We start from the raw sequence: 15,943 nt of genomic DNA, 5'->3' as shown, positions 1-15,943 counted from the left end.
AAAATAGTTCCAGGAGCAAGAAGAGTCAGTGATCAACTCATTTTCATAGCCAGGAATTCCAGAATAATATTAAGCAAATAACTATTACATACATACATACATACATATAAATGTGCATAAACACACACACACATATATACATACATAACATATACCTATACATATATATAAATATATATATACATATATACATACATACACACACCCACATGTATACATATATACCACTTGCCCATAAAGGCTGTGTGTTGCTCTTTCAGCCTCTATGGTTCTTTCTTAGTTGATTCCAAAGACTATCATCTCCTAGTATTCCCCCATCCTTACTATTAGAATATCTGTGTCTCCTCTTCCATAGTATTTCTGGAGTTCTGAAGGAAGGGGCTTTATAAGACCTCTAATTTATACTTTCTCCACAAAATGTCTAGTTGTCAGTCTCTGCACCTGTCCCCATCTGGTGCTGGAGGAGGTATTTCTGGTGATGACTGAATAATGCACTAATCTATGAGTATAGCAGAATATCACTAGGAATCATTTTATTGACTTTTTTTTACCAGTTGTTCTTGGTTTTATCCAAGGACTCTGGGATATCTTGCCTCTGGTTCTTGGTTAACCAAGCAGTGTTAGGTATGAATTACTTCTCATGGACTGGGTCTTAAGTCAAATCAGACATAGTTTTGCTACTCCTACAGGGTCTATATAACCATTGCTTCAGCATATTGTTTCAGGCAGGACAAATTATCAGTCAATGGTTTTGTGGATGGGTTGCTATTCACATTTCTCTTTTGGTAATTTACAAAATCTCCCCGAACCTTAAAAACTAGAATGTGGTGAGGGAGGTCTCATGTAGGCACCAGATTGCTTTTCCATGCTCAATGAATTGTGTAAATTTTTCCTTGGCAATAAGCCTTACTCTCAGTTTGCTGAGAACAATTCTTTGTCTTAACATTATCTTAGATTGCTTGGGGATTTCCATGGGAACCTCTTGGCCTAAAAGTCAACTGAATGCAATCCAGTCCTTCCACTGGCAGCTTTGCCTGGATATAAGAGATGACCATTTGAGATTCTGTATTCCTCATTACTTGGAGTCCTCATTAGGTTCAACTTCACACATTCCAAGAAGCTTCCACTGCACTAGATGATCAAACATCATTCTCAGAATGCCCCACAGTTCCAGCTGTTCTCCCTGACACTCTCCCTTCATCCCATCCCTCTCCAGCATTTTATCCCTCCAAGTCCTATCCTCATTAGCCTATCTCCACCCATTAAATCCATTCTGATTCTCCCTCCAAAGGAGATCTTTCCATCCGTTCTCAAACCTTCCTCTTTACCTTAGCTCTTTATGTCTACAAATACTGACTGGCTTAGGATTTACATATCATTTATTTACATAGCATTTATCTACATATAAATTAATATATCCCATATTTAACTTCCTGGATATGATTTACATTACTCAGGGTGATATTTTTCTAGATCTATATGCCTGCAAATTTTATGATGTATTGCTTTTTTGTTGTTGTTTTTATTGTTTTGTTTTTTAACAGCTGAGAGATACTCTATTTAGTAAATGTATCACATTTTCTTTATTTTTCTGTAAGGAACACCTAGGTTATTTTCAGTTTTTGGAGAAAAGCTTCAAAAAACTTGGTTGAGAATGTGGTAGAATGGACTGTCTTTTGCAATTATACCCAAGAGTGGTATTGTTGGGTCTTGATGTCATATTTTTCTGAGGAACCACAATGTGTTGGTTTTTATATGCTTGGGCCAGGTAGTGGCACTATTAAGAAGTATGGACTTGTTAGAGTGGGTATGTCATGGTGGGGGTGTGCTTAAGTATCCTCAACCTAGCTGTCTGAAAGTAAGTCCTCCACTTCAGATGAAGATTTAGAACTCTCAGCTCTGCCTGCATCATGCCTACCTGGATGCTGCCCTGCTCCCACCTTGATGATAATGTATTGAACCTCTGAACCCTTAAACCAGCCCAAGTAAATGTTGTCCTTGATAAGACTTGCCTTGGTCATGATGTCTGTTCATAACAGTAAAACCCTAACTAAGACATGCCATATTGGTTCCCATAGCGGATATAAAAATTTGCACCCCCACTGGCAAAGAAGGGTTCTCCTTGTTTCACATGCTCACCAGCATGTCACTTGTGCTACTGATTTTAGTCATTCTGACACATGTAAGTTGGAATCCCAAAACAATATCGAATTGCATGTCCAAGATGGCTAAGGATGTTAACTATTTCCTTAAGGGTTTCTAAGCCATTTGTGATTTCTCTATTGAGAATTCTCCGTTTATGCCTATACCCCATTTATTTTATTGATATTTATTCTCCTGTGTTCTTTGTTTTCTGTATGGTGTCCTTTGCCTTACAGGAGCTTGTCAGTTTCATGAAATTACATTTATTAATTATTGCTCTTAGTCCCTGTGCTATTTGTGTTCTGTTCAGAAAATTGTCTTCCGTGTCAATGTGCTCAAGGATTTCCAATACTTTCCCTTCTATCAGGTCCAGGGTACCGGTTGTATGTTGAGCTCTTTGATCCACTTGGATATACATATGGATCTATTTGTATTCCTCTACATGCATGCATTCAGTTTAACCAGCGCCATTGGTTGAAGACACTATCTTTTTTTCCCAGTGGGTATTTCTGCCTTCTTTAACAAACAAGGTGCCCATATGTGTTGCTGTAAAATTAAATAAAATTGTGTCTTTTACCCGGCACTCAGTCTGGCACCACAGTTCCCCAAGATATCTGGTAAATATCTTCATCTCAGTCAGCACAGCCTCTTACCCTCTTTGCTCTATCCTATATTGCACTGCCAATGGTTTCTCTATGAGCAACAATCTCTCTACCCATCTAATTCCTGCAGGTTGCTACCATGTCATAAATACACATCCCAATTCCGTGGTGGCCTAGGGTCTCCAGCTACCACATACTCTCTTGAACTTAAATCACCACATGAAAGAACACACAACGCAATAACCTCTGATCCAATTGATAAAATATAATTGCCCACCTAGACATACAGATCCCTGTACACATACATCCCTTAAGAATACTCATAACAACCTGTAAATGTGCAGAGAGGAATCTTAACATCCACCTTCATGTTCTCTTGGCTGCCTCTCCTCTGCTTCTCACCCTTGCTCCAGTCTCTTCCCTTCTCTCTAAAATTTTTCTCCCTCCCACCCTTCCTTCTTGTCCAATTACAGGCCTCGTTCTATCTTGTACCTGCCTTCACCTGGATCACAACATCATTGTACACATATGTACCATATGTGTTTGGATTTCTATCTGGGTCTTTCAGTTTAATTATTTGATCAACATCTCTATTTTTATGGAACGGCATGCTGTTTCATTTGGTAGTTGTATGTATTGTTATTTTGTACTATTGTCGTGTAATACAACTGTTATTCACGGATAGTGATACCTCCAACAATTCTTTTATTGCCCAAGACTTCATCTCAAAGAAGCAGAGATTGTTGATATGTGAAAATAAAGTTTAATTCAGTACGCTTTTGTGATAAAATTATCTGATAGAGATACAAGGGACATACATAAACATAAGAAATGCAATTTACAGCAAATTGAAGGCCAACAAAAAATTAAATCAAGAGAAACTCAAAACATTTCACTAATATTAAGAACAAGACAAAGTTATCCACCTTCTCCATTTCTTTTTCATATGGCACTTGAAATTTTAGCCAGAATAAAAGACAACAGAATGAGATCAAGGAGATACAAATTGTAAAGAAAGAAGTTAAAGTATCATTATTTCTGAATGATATGATAGTATACATAAGTGATTAAAAAAAATTCACCCAGGAATTCCTACAGCTGACAAACTTTCAGCAAAATGGCAGGATACAAGATTAACTCAAAAAACAAGTGAAAAAAATAACAAAACTACAACAACAACAACAAAATAAATGACAAACAGATAAAGAAACCAAGGAAACAATACTTTTCATAATAGCCTCAAATAATATAAAATATCTTGAGGTAAATTTAATAAAGCAGTTGTGAGGAAGGAAATTGAAGAAGATATAAGAAGATGGAAAGAACTCCCACATTCATTGTTTAATAGGATTAACATAGTAAAAATGGCCATCTTACTTACCAAAAGTAATCCGCAGATTCAATGCTGTCCCTATTAAAAAAAAAACAATGTAATTATTTAAAGACCTTGATAGGATAGTTCTGAATTTCATATAGTATTATTTTATTACTTCTCTGTTTTTGATATTATAATGCATTTTCCATTTCACTTTTCTTCCTTCAAACTCATATAACCTTCCTTTCTCTCTTTCAAATCCCTAGGCTATTTTTATTAATTGTCACACACACACTCACACACACACACACACACACACACACACAGACACACACACACATATGCATTTGTATTCTTAATATATGAATAGTGATATTTGCAAGAGTCATATAATTTACTTAAATGGGATGCACATGAAAATAATGCAATTATGAATATTACTTGCCTGATAGCACCTAAAATTAACTAAGTAGGAAACAAGCCTCCTGCATGCTAGTCTGGTTTTATCTCATTTTCATGACTCTTCAAGTATTCCTATGTGAAGGTCTCTAGATTAGATAAAGTCAACAAGAGCAGTATAGTTTGCTGTTGGATGTGCCAGCCAATGGGATGGTTATCTTGAGCTGAAGAAAAGAAAAAGAGCTCATGGGGCATGGAAACTATGTACTGTCTTCTTCCTGACTGAATGCAGTTTGACCACTTCCTTCAAGCACCTGTAGTTGTGACTCAGCTGCAGTGATGGAAAGTACCCTCCAACCTGGCAGAATAAAGCTCTTTACTTAAATTGTTTTTGCAATGTAGCAACAAACAAGAAAGCAATACATACAGCAAAATATCTCTAAATGTAAGTATTTATGGTTTTCTAAATATTCTAAATGTAACTACTTTATTTAATTGAAGAATAAATTGATACACAAAATTCCACCCATTAGTTTATTCATTTAATACTATTTTCTAAATTCCAGGGCTAAGTGGAGTAGAATATGGACAATTAAACATATCTTGAAAGATTATATACATATATTTTAATCATAATTTTAAAATATAGTTCATTCTTGCTATCAAATTAAAGCAACTTATGTGTATATCTTGAAAATGATGAATCATCAATTTTCTTTTAAAATCCAAGCTAATATGAAATGATCATGCTTTGTGTATCAGAGTTCATTAACTTCTTTGATAATAGCAGAAGAAATTTCTGGGGACATTCACATTTTTGTTCAAAATACAAGAAATCAAAGGCCATATAAAAATCATAAACAGAGTATTAAACAGATACATAAGCATTTTAATATTATGCATTCAATAAATTTTAAAGTTCACATGTGTGTGTATGTGTGTATTTGTGTATGTCTATGTGTGTGCATGCTAGTATTCAAATCATATTTTGCTGAGCTAGGATATTTCACATTTTATCCTGTAAAAACTTGAAGATATGATAGAATAAAATATTGCAACTGGAATGACTTAGTCAGCCAGGTACTATCAACCACTATTTCTTCATTAAGGTAATTACATGATTATTTTATTTGTGGAAAAATATCTGTTTTCACACAATCTACAAAACAACATCTTTTAACTCAGAATCAAACTTTTCTTTTTGCATTTCTTTTCTTCAGAGGAAAATTAATTCATGTGTCGCCCAAGATGTTATTCACCCCATAGTGCACATGCTTGCTTTTGCATTTGCTTTATTTGGCACTTCTCTTGTAGAATTTCAGATCTTTTCTTTTAGATAATTCTCTAATCAAGAATTCACACAAAAGTTCAAAATGGCATTCACACCAATGTCTAGACTGGAGACAGCTTTATTATTATTAATTCACTGTAAAACTTTCTTTAAAGAAGGACCACTATCTTAAATCATAATTGTCTTATGTATTCAGGGAGTATGTAAACACATGCATATTGTACTTGCTCTTTGTGGTAGTAAATATATCTTTTACTTTTTGAGATGATAATTATAGCATTCTCACTTCCTTTTCTTCCCTCCATGTCAAAGCCTTAATTTACTAGTAGGATCCCCTAACTAAAATATGAATCAGTTACTCTACATTCTCTCAATTATGAACAAATTATCGACATATCATGAATTCACAAATACTAGAATAAGACAGGCACAGGACACATAATCCTATTACAAACAGGGGAAATGGAAAAAAAATAAATGAAGAGGAAGCCCATAGATCATCTGTGGCCTACTGTAAAAAACATTAACCATCAAAGTCAATGATGAATATTCTTTGTCTTCCTGTTCTACCTTCTAGCTTCCTTCATGGGTGGGTACATCTATAGTTTTGTCAAATAAGCATTAGATCCTCAAGCCTCCAGGCAACTAAATCACCTATGGATTCCCATGCATTGGATTATCATCAGATAGTTTTTCAAGCTTTTAGTCCAAGTGGCAATGACGTTTTTCCCATAATTCCAATGGGCTCTGAACTGGAAGGTTTGTGTGGCAGTCTTTCTCTTATAATGGGACTCCATCTCCTGGATCTTGTACTCCAATCTTATACTGTTTTCATTCATTCATAAGGTACACCTAGGTTTTTCTTGAGACAGGTAGGTTATTTACTTCTCAGATAGTCATTTTGTCACATCTGTAATATGCTTTCCATTGTTGAAATGATTTCTTTAAGTGTCTGTTCCAAGACTTGGTTAAGAATATAATTTGTGGGGTTGGGGATTTAGCTCAGCGGTAGGGCACTTGCCTAGCAAGCACAAGGCCCTGGGTTCAGTCCCCAGCTCTGAAAAAAGAAAAAAAAAGAATATAATTTGTAAGAAGAATAAATGTGTAAGATTTATTTCTCTTGTGGCTAATAATTCCATTAAAAATCACTTCTCTTTTAAAATATTTTACCTTAGTAGATACAAGGAACAAAGTTGTTGTTACAAAACTGTAAAGAAATTGCCTCAGTAATATATCCAGCTTAACTACTCAAAGTTGTACCTTCCACAAACATTTGGGTAGATACAGCAACCTCCTCCACTTATAACCTTAGTTTAGAAAGTTGTGAATTCCCCTCTCCAATCATGAGTTCTTATGCAAAAAATAGTTTGAGTTGTTCCTTTCCTATTATTGTTTCCTTGACCTCCTTAAGTTTTCTTATTATTGTAGATAAGACTTCAAGTGCCATATTGAATAGTTCCAGATTAACTGGACAACATTTTCTTGTTCTTGACTTTAGTGGAAATACTTTAAGTTTTACCCCATCAAGGATGATGCTGTTCTCGAGCTTGCTGTAAACTAGCTGTATTATATAGAGCTATATTCCTTGCATCCTTAAATGCTCCATTACTTACATTATGAAGGGATATTTGTATATGAGTTAAACTTAATATAAATTTAAATAGTGAATTAATCAGGTGACTATCTTTCTTTACCTTATACTCTTCCCCCAATAACCACACAGAAAAATAAGATTTATTCAAAACTGTCATTCACAACTGAGAAGTTATTGATCAACCTTTATATCTTATGCTAATTTGGCTACCTCCTAGCCCCATTCCGTGACAATTGCATATTGTTTTTTATCTGACTGCATATATAATTTCATATATAATATATAATTTGCTGGTACACTAGTGGCCCAAAAGTTGTGGGAGTAACCAAAATCTATATTATTGCATTTTAAGGTCCATCCCATTAAGTGGAACCCATGCCTAACCTGCTCAGGTGCCCAAGAAAATGAGACTAGATGATCAAAAACTTTGGAAAAAAACAAATACAACTTTCTTCTTAACAAACATACTTATAAAATTATTTTTAAGGACATTCTGCTGTACTGATAGATCAATGCCTTGTTAAGCCATAATCAGAGAAGCTTCCCCTGCAATGTAGGAGAACAAATACAGAGATTGAATCTGGACAAATTCCAGATAATGAAGAAGCCTGTAATACAGTTTTAAACTGTGTGAAAGAGGAGACAAAAAGTTGTATAATACAATGGGAATGGAAGACACCAAGAAGATAAGTTTTCTACACTCAATAGGATTGCTGTTTATATGAACTCACAGAGACTGTAGCATCATTCACACAGACTAAACAGGACTAAGTCAGACTGGGTAGAAGTGGTATGCAGGAAAGTGGACATACATTCCCACTTCTAACAATTAAGCTATCAACAGTTAATAACCACTTGCAAAGAAAATATTAACTTCCTCTAATGGAATCTCACTGTGTGTAAATGTCAAGCCACACATCTAGTAAGTGATTGCAACATAAGGTGAAATCAGTGGAAATTTTGTTGAGTTTTTGTATGATAATGCTTTGGCACTGCATTTTTTTCCTATAGGTTTCTTGCTGATATGCTATGATTTCTGATTTTGTGTAATTATGGGGTTTCTGTGTGCATCATGTGTGTCTCTGAGTCTATAGGTTTCTTTTGTTGATTCCTTTCTTTTCTGCTTGCTCATTTGTTTGTTTTGTCTTATTCCATTTTCCTTATTTTTATTTTTATCTCGTTCATTTTCTAATGGGAGAGACAGAGAGAGAGAGAGAGAGAGAGAGAGAGAGAGAGAGAGAGAGAATGTATGTGTGTGTGGTGGGGAGGTAGAGTTGGGAAAGGGGAACTAGACTTAGAATATATTGAATAAAAAATGCTACATTGAATTTTTTTAAAGGAAGAAAATAACCTGTGTTCTAAATTTTGTCTAAGACTCAAAATATAGTTCACAAAACATCCATGTGTATGTAAGTGTGAGACGGAGTGAGGTGTCTATATAACTCTCTTACTTCTAAGTTCTCCCCAGAACTTCATAAAGTACAGTACTGAGGCTTTCCTTAGTATAATGTGATGACACATATCTTGTACCTCAAGACTCTTCAGTTTCTAAAAACACAGATATAAAATTCCTTCTATGTTTTAGATACTTGCTACAACAGTGGCTTACACTTTGCCATATCTATATCTATATCTATAGTCATAAAAATATTTATTTGAGAGATTAATGTATAAAATTAATGTATTTCTCACAATTGTGAATTATGGGAAAATAAAGGTTAAACTGTTGGTATTTAGATTTTAAAAAGTGCCTGTGTTCTGCTTGGTTAACAGCAATTTTACTTAAACTGTCATAACAGAGTAAAATAGATTGCATGTCTTTCTAAGATCTACTAGAAAAAAGACATTAATTCAATCATATAAGAGTCATCTTCTAATACTATCGATTGGGAGATCAGGATTTCAAGATATGGACACTGGGCTTATAAAGCTCTTCTTTCAACAGCAGGGCATAATTAAAATTGGATCACAGTTAAAATTCTTCAAAACATGGCTCTGCAATTATAATATATGCAATACAGCATAATGAGTAAAGTAAGAAAATATCACCTTCATTGTTTCCAGAGACCAAAGTTGCCATTTGAATAGTGTTAATGAACACAGCACAGATTCAAAAGTGATCTAGATAATATTCTGAAATCTCACCAGAATGTGGACAAGGGTGTATGAGAGCCACATTTTAGAACAATGAGCAAGCCGTTGCCAGGTAGAGGCATGGATGTGTGATGGCAAACATCATTCTAAGGATGAAAAATGGCATTATTGATCAGTGTCCACAACTGAGGCAGTTAACATAGCAGAATAAGCAGATCCACTCTTAGTTATGTATATATGTATATGTCTGTGTGTAGATGTGTGAGTGGAGGTGTCCATAAATGCCAGAGAGGAGGTCAAATTTCCCTGGAGCTGGAATTTCAGACAATTGTTAGCCATGTGATATGAGTGTTAGGAACCCACTGGAAAACAAACTCAGGTCTTTTGCGAGTGCATTACATGCTCTTAACTGCAGACACATACCTCCAGGCCCGAAGAACAAGGGGCTTTAATTGAAAAGTATCTGTTTAGTCTTTGGCCTGCTGAAGTTGAAATGCCAGTATGACCAGGTACAGATGTTAGCAAATCTTTTTACAGAGCATTTGCATGGAAGAAAAATATGACATGGACACATGGTAGTTGTCACTATTCAAACTGTGGTTAACTTACAGAGCAGACAGATTTTAGAAGGACAGAAAATAAAGATCATGATAAATATTCAAGAAAAATTAACATTATTGCAGTATTCTCAGAATGAACAAATAACTGTGTTTTAAGCTTGGAAGAACCCCAAGAACAACAGATAGTTTGAGAGAGTAGAAAAGAAGACATGGTGTTTAAATAGATGGCCAAATCCAAAAGCCTATACCAGGAAAACAAACATGAAAAATCACCAAGCCATGTAATAATGGATGAGCATCAATAACGTTTTCTAGTACTTCATTAATGGAGTTATTTGTGACACATGTGGCTTGTCTGAAGACTAAAGCAAAGTGAATAATAAAGAAATAATACCATATGGCCAGAGAACCAGAGGGCAATGACATATTGAGGTGTTTAATTATAACTGATACTACCACAGAAAACACATCTGAAGGAAAGAAACCAGAGTGCAACAGAAAGCTGAAATTTGGAGCCACCTTTCATCTCTCAAAACTGGTATATTCCTGAGGGTGTTTTCTTAAATAGCAGTAATTTTATGTACCAGCCTAAAGTTGCAGGGTTAGGGTTGCAGTCAATGATGAATCCTGCCTGAGTGTCAAAACAACCTGCTTTGATGAGAACCTGAACTTAAGATAGATCTATATCTATATAACTATATCAATGTCTATGTCTATATCTACATCTGCATCTAGATAGATGATAGACAGATAGATAGATAGATAGATAGATAGATAGATAGATAGATAGATACATACATACATACATACATACATAGATACATAGATAGATAGACAGACAGATAGACAGATATACAGACAGACAGACAAATAGATGAATGATAGATATTTGTGTGTGTGTGTGTGTGTGTGTGTGTGTGTGTGTATCACATACATATGTACACACAAACATTACAGCAGTTAGTTTTAGAGTTTAGGCTACTTGGAATTAAACCCTCGTTAAATTTCCCGAGTAAGAAAAAATGTTCATTTCTCTGATGCTTGATGGTCTTATAATCCAGGAAAAGTACAAAAGTTAAAGTTGGATCTCTTAACTATTCTACAGAATCCAACTAGTGGTATTTTGATGAGAAACTACATCTAGGACTTTCAGCTGTTATCCAAAAAGCGAAGGCCTAGCAGTGAATGAGGCCCTGCTCTGAATACTGATTTATACAAACACTTTGAAATACACCTTAGTAATAAGCTTTTTTTCCCCTTGGCTTCTGGCTTTTATAAGACCAGGTTTCACTCTGTAGTCTTGACTGTCCTGGAACTCATTATGTACAATAGGCTGGCCTCCAATTCATAGAAATCTACCTGCCTCTGTCTTCCTAGTCCTGGGATTATAGGCATGCACTACTAGGCCTGGAGGCACATTAGTATTGTGTGGTATCTTTTACATGTTTTGAATTCTCTTTATTCATGAATACAAAAAAGGCTAATTGAACTTATACATGGTGTTACTCGTTTCCTCCTTTTCTATTGCAAGGCAATTTCATCAGCTAGAGTCTTAAAATCAATGCATCACGTAATCCAAAGGAGAAAAATAGCTAAGCCAACTATAGCAAATTTTCTATTGAGCTTCAGTTCATTGAAATGATGGTTCCAATCTTAAGTGACATGAGTGTGTATCAGGATACTAGCTCATAGCTATGGCCCAGCTGTTTGAGATACATATAGCTTTTGCTTAGAGCAGAAGAGGCATATCCATACACCTGCAATTAGAACTATTCTGCAATAACTTTCACTCCTTTATAAAATTTTATCAATTTGTTTCTACAATTAGTAATTTTATATATTCATTTTCTTTTTTATCTTTGACTCACTAATCTATGCCACATTATAATATTAGATACTGGTGCTTAATAATAATGGATGTGTGTTTCATTTACTATCTTTCTAGTCGGTCTGGATTTTCCACTTTTTTTTAATTGTTACACTGTAATTAAAAAAACAAATTTGCTGAGAGTTGTCACTGATAAGCTGGGTCTCTTTCTCTCCTTGATAATGTATAGAACACTTTCACCACGCTTAAAAACTGTGGGAAAGGCATAAGTCACTATTGTGATAAAGAATAATAAAGGATGGGAGATGACTCAATGACATAATTCAATGACTTGGTGTTTACCTACCCTGCGTAAGTCTCTGTGTATACAATCTCCAGCATCACATGAAATAAGGAATAAAATATTTTCTTAAAATTTAGCAATAAATATAAAATTGTACCAAAACGTCCTTTCATGTGAACTCTAAGTTAGACCCTGAATTACAAAATAGGAATATGTATTTATAGTTTAAATATATTATTTCACTTTTTTCATTCTATACCACACACAGCAAATAATGTAATTCCAAAATAGCCTTGTCATTATATAAAATATTTAAAGTGGGCTATTTTGTTGCATACTGTCAAAACTCTACCTTCTCCTTAGTTATACAACTGAACAGGTTATATATTAGTATGTATATTCATGTATGTACTCAGGAGCAACTAACAAAGAAAGAGGTCATAAATTCAAAGGAGTGTGGGGAGGGGTATGTGGGAGGCTTTTGAGGGAGGAAAATGAAAGGAGAAATGTTGTGAATATGCTATAATATCAAAAACAAAAATTAAAAACATTAATATTTCATGAATTCATAAAATATGTATTTTCTGCCCTATTAGAAAGGCCACCTTGCTGTTTCTCCCAGCTTACCCTCATTCAGAGTGAACTGAATCCAGATACACAGAAGAGTAGAGCTGGGAGTCAACCACACTTCAGCCCTGGAAATAAAGTCTGTGCTAGCCTTCTTCCCGCACACTGAGCAGAATCCTTTGTGAGTGCTCACTAACTCTCCCTGTGGGTTTATCGTCACTTTCTCCACAGCTACACACATTCATGAATATGAACACAGTGTTCCATGAAGTCATGGATGGTATTGAGCTCCTGTTCTTCTTTGTGAATCTCCCCTGTCTTGATAAAGGTACCAGATGAAATTTTCAGTCACTTTCCAGAGATGTGATGCCTAAAGATCATAAACATAAATGTACAGAATACTGAAATAATTCTCACGCCAAAATTATTCATTAAAGACTTACTCGCATATCTAAGTATGCAAATGGAATAAATTAACAGGAATGTGTACAAAAATAGTACCCAGAAAGGCACCATGACCTTTTGGAGATGTGTGCAAACTGGGTTCAGATTCTCAACTTTAAATTACTTAAAAGTACAGAGAGAGCTATGGTTTCTTATGATTAGAAGCACTCTACTCATGAGCTATTCTAAGATGGGCCCCTTTCCAAATATGTTTATCCTAGAACAGCCAGTCTTAGTCACATCCAGGGCATCTTTAGATAACTTCTAAAATTGTACTTCTAACCACTCAGCAAAAGGATCTCTAGGGAAAGAGATCCTCTGTTTCTTTAGTTTCTTCAAATTTCTATGGTATAAACACTCAACCGTGGTAGTCTTCAATTTGTCGAGATGTGATGTCACTCCATTCCAAATAGGGACAAACAAATCAAATAGATAAACAAATCAAATAGATAACTGGCTCATGCTTGCCTTTATGTACTTGTTTCCAAGCACAAATCCACATCATCAAAGATATTTCTCTCTGCCTTTCACCAAAGTATATCCAAGACTGCTTCTCTTAGCTAATTTGTGCTGCCATAAATCATTTCTATGTGGTGATGCCTGGGGAATTTGAAGGTATTTCTCTATTTGTATTGGGTACAGAAATTCTCAGCTTTTGCCTACTCCTTGGTGGCTTTATAAAGTTTGCAAAGGGTTGGGACTCCTTATTTAACTCCCCACTCCAAGGAATAGGTGAAGTTGATATCTAAACCACTAAAGAACAGGAACTTTTTCATATCATCCTGCTGATCAGAAGACAGCAATGTACTACATTCTATAACTTCCCAAACTATTCTCACTAGGAGACATACATCTGCCTGGACATGTCTTAGGATGCTTTTTAAGGGTTAACCAGTGGCAGGGATTATACTTCGCTGAAACTGATACATTCCATAGGCAAGTAGATGTGACACATGTGCTCCAAGTTGAACCCTTAGATGATAGACAAATTCTTGGCAATTAGTTATTGGCCCTTTCAGATTCAACATAACTGTAAATCTCGCCAATATCAAAATAAATACAGAGGGAGACGCCAAGCTCTGCCCTTTCCTATATTCTGACCCAAAAACATTAGAAAAAGGAAGTGTTTCATAAACTCACAAGTTTAGTGTGGTGTACTCATTCATCTTAAGGCATAATTATAATTATTGAAAGTAAGCATTTCTCTTCATGAATAAGTATATATTATCAATGATGATAATTTATTAATAGACTATGAATAATACATCTTTACTTGTCAAGCAGACACATACAAGCAAAGCATACAATCGAGTACAGAAAGTTCCACTGGCTCGAAGAACAGGATTCTGACTTAGACACTTGTGCATTTTTCTTAAAGAAGCTTTACATGCTGTTTTTGCAAGGCTAAACATCTTTAAGATTTCTCACCCCTGTTTTGCGTTCAGTACAACTCTTCTTACCCACATGCTTTCCAGGATTAAGGGAGAGGATGGTGATGGTGAAAGACCTGTGCATTCCGCGGTGGAGGTAAAGGCATATTTTTGAAATGTATATATTAGAGAACCAAAACAAGACAAAGAGAGAAGTGTTTTAGTTCAAAGTCTTGTGGGCACAGTTTGCTTATCATAGGTTGTTTTGATTCAAAGTTTCTTGAACTTTATTTTTTCTAGATTCAATATAGTTTTCAACTGGTTCTGGTCAGCTTCTATTAATTTCAGCTTAATTCCAAGAGGTTCCTTTTACTAATGGTGGAAGTGATGTTGCGTGGTAAGAGACTGAGAGGAGTGGAGACAGAATTGTTAACTCTGCTGCTTAAGAATAGGGCAAGACCACCAGCTTGATTGTTCAAGATCATCCAACAAAAGTGGCATAAATTTAACCTGGAATTGGGCCAGGTCCCACAGTTACCACTTTAACCGAAGCCCATCAGTCAGTGTGGAAGTGTGAGGAGTAGCACTTTCTCTAACACTGTGCCTGCTGGATGCCCCTGATAAGTGGCAGAAGCTTCATTACCATAAGATGACAATGCCAAATTAATTCTAATTATCCTGATCATTGAACATTTAAATGAAAATGAAGACATTAAAGGTAACTAATTACTAAGAGGGCCATTTCTGAGGATGAATTATGAAAGATTTTAAACAAAGACATTGTAAAGCAATGAGCTTCAACTGCCCAGATCTTGCCAGCTTGTATGTTTGTACTGATCACATTCAATTTATACACCAGGAAATTGGGAGTGATTTGGTTGCTAAGAGAATGTAGCTAGGGCCCTGCGGAGAAATGCATCCCTATTTGTCTTTCCCATAACATAAGTCTCACTTATTTATAAATAACAACTTTATTACTTTTCAGACCTAAATATAGAATAGCAACAAAGAGAATGAAAAACTGAAAGAATAAAGTAGAAAATGCACCTTTTAATTAACTGTGGGCTACATAAATGAACTTTCACAGAACAAGAAGGTAAAGCATTAAAATTTTGTAGCATTCATCATTTATAGTGATAAAATGGAAAGAATAGTATTGAAATCATCAGATGACTATATACTTAGCAAGAAAGTAGGGAAATATATTTGGCTCAAATTTAGAAAAAAATTGTTATCATTTCATCCCTTTAAGTCAACAAGACACATGTTTAAATACTTTGACTAGTTGAAAACTTCACTCTGTAATTTTTAGAAATGTAACATTAACAAAGAATAAAACGTGATACTATTTAAAACCTCAGTAAATGGAACTCTGCTTCCAGCCTGGCCCTCAAATATATCTTTGAAGTCATACAAGAATATTCTCACATTTTGGGGAAAATGGCTGAAGATTA

The sequence above is a fragment of the Rattus norvegicus genome, chromosome 16, assembly GCF_021556685.1.
Source record: "Rattus norvegicus strain SHRSP/BbbUtx chromosome 16, alternate assembly SHRSP_T2T, whole genome shotgun sequence".
Classification (NCBI taxonomy): Eukaryota; Metazoa; Chordata; class Mammalia; order Rodentia; family Muridae; genus Rattus; species Rattus norvegicus.
This window is presented reverse-complemented; position numbering follows the sequence as displayed.